The sequence below is a fragment of the Mus caroli genome, unplaced genomic scaffold (genome assembly GCF_900094665.2).
Source record: "Mus caroli unplaced genomic scaffold, CAROLI_EIJ_v1.1 scaffold_18035_1, whole genome shotgun sequence".
Taxonomy (NCBI): domain Eukaryota; kingdom Metazoa; phylum Chordata; class Mammalia; order Rodentia; family Muridae; genus Mus; species Mus caroli.
Window position 1 is genome coordinate 13,296 of NW_018391305.1, and position 5,124 is coordinate 18,419.

General features: G+C 38.8%; 1 pseudogene across 1 annotated transcript; it reads right to left on the reverse strand.

The window, feature by feature from the left end:
- Positions 1 to 459: 459 nt before the first annotated feature.
- LOC110289103 lies at positions 460 to 1,446 on the reverse strand (annotated as a pseudogene). The gene has a single exon (XR_002377322.2). The product of XR_002377322.2 is annotated as a 3'-5' exoribonuclease 1 pseudogene (transcript).
- Positions 1,447 to 5,124: the final 3,678 nt, after the last annotated feature.

Sequence of the window (5,124 nt, forward strand, 5' to 3'; positions counted from 1 at the left end):
TTCAACACTTGCAGAATCTGGTACCCACACACAGCCTTCTTGGGGCAAACCCCTCACTTCACCCTCACTAAACTTACAAAATTAAAAGAACCATGTTTTACTTAAAACTCAATGGGCAAACACTACCTTTCAATCCTTTCCACTTTTTCAAAAAAATGTATTTAATTTAATGGTGTTAATGTATAAATTCATTTTAAATTTTAGTATCAATAAGACATGACATTTAAAGAATGTACTGATAAAACTTCCATCTTAAAAGCAAAGGAACACATCTTGGACACCTTACATTATAAAATTCAGTTCTGAGCAGGGACTGGTTACTGTGTGTAACAAATACTGCTCATATCAAAAGTACTGGTGACAAAAAAATTGGTGTGTCTTCCCACAAAATGTCTGCATACATACCCATCTATTTGTAATTGTGCTTGAAGGTTGCATTAGCTCAGATTCATTTGCCTGCTACTTTTGTAGCAACTGATCAAACTGCAGTTTTCTACTATGTGGCATCTATGGAGATGGAGCGCCCTCTACTGGTAAGTACGAGAACACACTCACCAGCTGTCCTCCAAATATTTTTTCATTGATTCGAAGTTCACATCCATCCTGATGCATCCGAAATGCTATTCTAGCAATGTTCTTAGAGTCATCGAGACCGCTCTGAGGCCGTCCATCATAATCCATTCCTAATTTTTCAAGCATTATTGTTAGTTTGGTCTGGCTTCTGGGAACCTTATAAAAGTTTCCGTATGACTTTCGAATATTGATCCACTTTTTAGTAAAGGAAGGGTATTTGAGCCTGCTGAGTGTTTAGGAATTTACTCATATCCCAGGAACCATCAGTTAGTATGCAATACTTGTACTTAGTTCCCAACTCCTTTGACTTCATCCATTCAATCACTTTTTTCAGGACCTGAGGGAAATCATCGGCTCTGTCTACCTGATCCTGAGTGATTCCAGAAAGACCGATGCAGAACTCTGAAAGCTGAGCATTGACCTCTGGCCTCACATACTGCTGAAACGTATCTTCGATTTCTAAGGTGTGTGTATTCAACAGAACAACAGGAAACTCAATGATTTCATGTAGGAACTTACCTGGGTTCCTCTCTTCACAAGTAGCCTCAAAGTCAATAATACAAATGTAGTCATAGTAACTGTCCACAGTGGAGCTCCCTTTCAGCATCAACTTCTGCTTCTTGCAATAATTTTTCAGTCTCTTCTTTAGAACATGCTTGACTCCTCTTGTTTCAAGCTTAAATTCTGAAAGTTTAGCTCTGAGTTCCTCCTTACTCATCCGTTGATACAACCATTTGTCATTGCGATCTCTTTGTAAACCAGATCACTGAAGTCACTGCCATTGAAGGAAATGAACTTCAATCCATCTGTCTCTTTGCCATCAAGTCTGCATCGCTGCTTTTCCTCCATGCTCAGCAGCAGGGACTCCTCACACTCTGGCTCGTCGTCCTCCATGCTGCCTCTCGCGAGCCACGAGATGGCCCAGGACGTTCACTATTGCTCCACCGAGCCCCGCGTGAAGCCGCCTCTCTCTCTCCCTTGAAAAACTACCGCGCTTCACGTTCCCGCAGCGGCCGCCACACAAACTCCGTCGGACCAACTTTCAGAACTTTTAAAAAAATGCTATTAAGTCATATAAAGCTATCATAAGTTGAAAAATGAATACATAACTCTCTGTGGAAACAAGAACAGCTGCCCCTGCAGAGAATGATCACACTACAGTTCCAGAAGCTATTATGGAATGAAGTATGAGGACAACATGGTAGGATATCATGAGATGAGGACGATAACAGGAGTCCAACAAATCCAGGGATCTAGGTTTTGTTCCATGGAGCGTTATACATGTCAGCTATAAAGAGTGTTTGTTTCTATTTTGTGATTAGAGAATTGAGTATTTGACTGATGAATTTCTTGATGTCTTCAGGCTGTACTATCTATGAGTGGGAACATATGTGACTGTGATTGTTCCGTGCTCATGTCTGGGACAGAATCTTGTGTTTCTTTTCCATCAATCTTATTGCCCATGGTAGAAGCCTCAACCTCTTCATGACCCAGAAATGGCAGTATCATGTAGAATGAGACAAGAAAAATTACAGATGGACTGAACTTATGCCAGAGTTACATAGATGCATTTCGAATGAGGAAGGTGTATTCAGCTGAGTACAAGACCCTTCTAAAGATAGAGTCTATATCTCAGGCCAAATTTTTATTCTTGAATTCTACTTCTGCAGATTCTGCTGCCAATGCCAAAGATACCTCTATCTATTTGTTCAACAAAGGTAAACTGGGTAAGATCATTTCATCTAAACCTCTCCTTATATGGAGCCAGGATTCAGTGCATTCTCTACTTCCATAACTAAACATACTTCAGGGAGGGAGATGTAGAGAGAGAAAGAGAGAAAGAGAGGGAGAGAGAGAGCAGACTTTGGGAGAGTGGGAGGGGGAAGTGAATAAGAGAGAAGGAGAAGGAGAGAGGAAAGAAAACAGTTTTAGAGATTGAGGGAGAGACAGAATCCATACATACCGTTGTCTTGTCCACATTTTTATCATTATTAATTTCTTCTTCTTTTTCCAAATCAACTTAATAAGTAAACATGAGAGAAGCCAAAGTATTGCAATTTCATTGCTAACTTAGCAATTTCAATGCCATCATTTTTGCAGTATGAATATTTTAAAGATATATTGTAAATTTAATAAAAATCAGTAGTAACTATAAACTGCATATACCATGGTACCTGCTTATCTGCTATTTAACTGAATTTTTACTTTTATTGGATTACACCAAGAGTAGAAATATTTTACATCCCTGGAGCAATCTGCTTTCATTGCTATTCAGGGTATTTCTGGGAATTTGCTATTTTACTTGATCTTAATGAACTTTTTCTCTATTTTGATTTTTCTCCCTTTTAATATCAGGCCTCCATAAATTATATTGTTTTATATTATAAATACATGTCAAGAACCATGTTATAGAATCCACAGACTTATTTAAATCTCACAGACACACTAGAAGATGAACACTGTCAAGGTCAAGGTAAAGAGATGTGGAATTGTGATGTGAACATTGCACTCAGATAGGACACAAGCTAAGAATTCTCTAAAATCTCTTTTCCTTCATTGATGTGTGACCTTCCTGGTATTTTCCCAGAAATCTCTACTGAGAAGACTCTTGCTGAGCACATGGCCATCCCGTGAGCAGAGGAGCTGATTTATTCCAGAGGAGCAGAGGGGAAAAAAAAATAATAATAATATATATATATATATATATATATATATATATATAGTCTTCCTTTCTGATCTCTGTAACTTTTAGTCTAATTTGGCACCAAATCAGGCCAGATATATGAATTTTCTGGACAGGAAATTTTTTGTCTTCTGGAGATGAAAAATCCCATGTTCCTTTTAGTTCTGTCAATGTTAGTATACTTCCAGATTTTTTAAAAAGTACACATTTTTTAAAGAATTATTCATAATTTTGGCTTCTTTATCTTGCACTTATCATTGAATCAGTTGAACATGGTATACATGGATGATAATGAGTTTGTGTCTTCAACAACTAGTACCACTTAGCTAGCTCTTCATTTGATTTCATCTAACTAATTACTTTTCCTACTGTGTGTTCTTCAGTGGTAATATTGACAGTTGTTCAAATATATCCTAATAGTGAGCAGCATGATAAAAGTTTATTATATGCATTAATATTTTATTATTAATATGGTCTTTTTAATTTCTAATTTTAATTATATAATAATTTATTTATACTTTCAGTTTTCCTGAAAATGAGATATTTTGCAGCATATTTTGATCATGATTTCCTATCCTCCTGTCTTAGTCAGGGATTCTATTCTTGCACAGAAAACATGACCAAGAAGCAAGTTGGGGAGGACAGGGTTTATTTGGCTGACGCTTCCATACTGCTGTTCATCACTGAAGGAAGTCAGGACTGGAACTCAAGCAGGTCAGAAAGAAAGAGCTGATGCAGAGGCCATGGAGAGATGTTCTTTATTGGCTTGTTTACTGTGGCTTGCTCAACCTGCTCTCTTATAGAACCAAGACTACCAGCCCAAAGATGGCACCACCCACAAGGGGCCTTTCCACCTTGATCACTAATTGAGAAAATGCCTTACAGTTGGATCTCATGGAGGCATTTCCTCAACTGAAGCTCCTTTCTCTATGATAAATCCAACTGTGTCAAGTTGACACAAAACTAACCATTACAATTAACCCCTTGTCAACTTGACACACAAACACATCACTAGTAAGCCTCAACCCTTAGTTCTTATTAATCCCCAAGATCTAAATAACTTTACAAGTACCACAGTCTTTACATATTAAAAGTTCAATCCCTTTAAAATATCCAGTATCTTATAAAATTCAAAGTACTTTAAAATTCAAAGTCACATAACTGTGGGCTTCACTAAAAAACTTCCTACAAGAGGGAAAAATATCAGGGCACAGTCACAATCAAAAGCAAAAATCAGTCTCCAACAGTCAAATGTCTGGGATCCAACACATGATCTACTGGGCTCCTCCAAGGGCTTGGGTCACTTCTCCAGCCATTCCCTTTGTAGCACACAGCTTTTCCTCTAGGCTCCAGATGCCTGTACTCCACTGCTGCTGCTGAACTTGGTGGTCATCTCATGGAACTGGCATCTCCAAAATGATGCTGTCTTCCACTGTAACTTGGCTTCAACAATAGCCTCTCATAGGCTCTCTTCATGGTGCCAGCCTCAACAACTTTGCATGACCCCTTCAGTCCTAGGCCATCATTTGCAACTGAGGATGCACCTTCACCAATGGCCTTCCATGGCCTCTCACAGTGCCCAGCCTCAGCTGCTCTGCTTGACCCCTTCATAACTTCAAAACCAGTACCACCTGGGTGACTCTTACACATTACCAAGTCCCACTGCAGCATGAGGTACATCCTTGGCTATCTCTGGAACACAGCCTCTGTGCTCTCAGAAAACACTTCCCAGAAGATGTCACCTCAATGATGCTGGTCTCTTCTTAATAACTTCTAATTTCTTAGCTCCAGCTAACCTGCATCAATAGTCCAAGTAATGCAAAGTTTTTGCTTTAGTAGTTCTGGTATCTTGTTAATTACAGCTGATT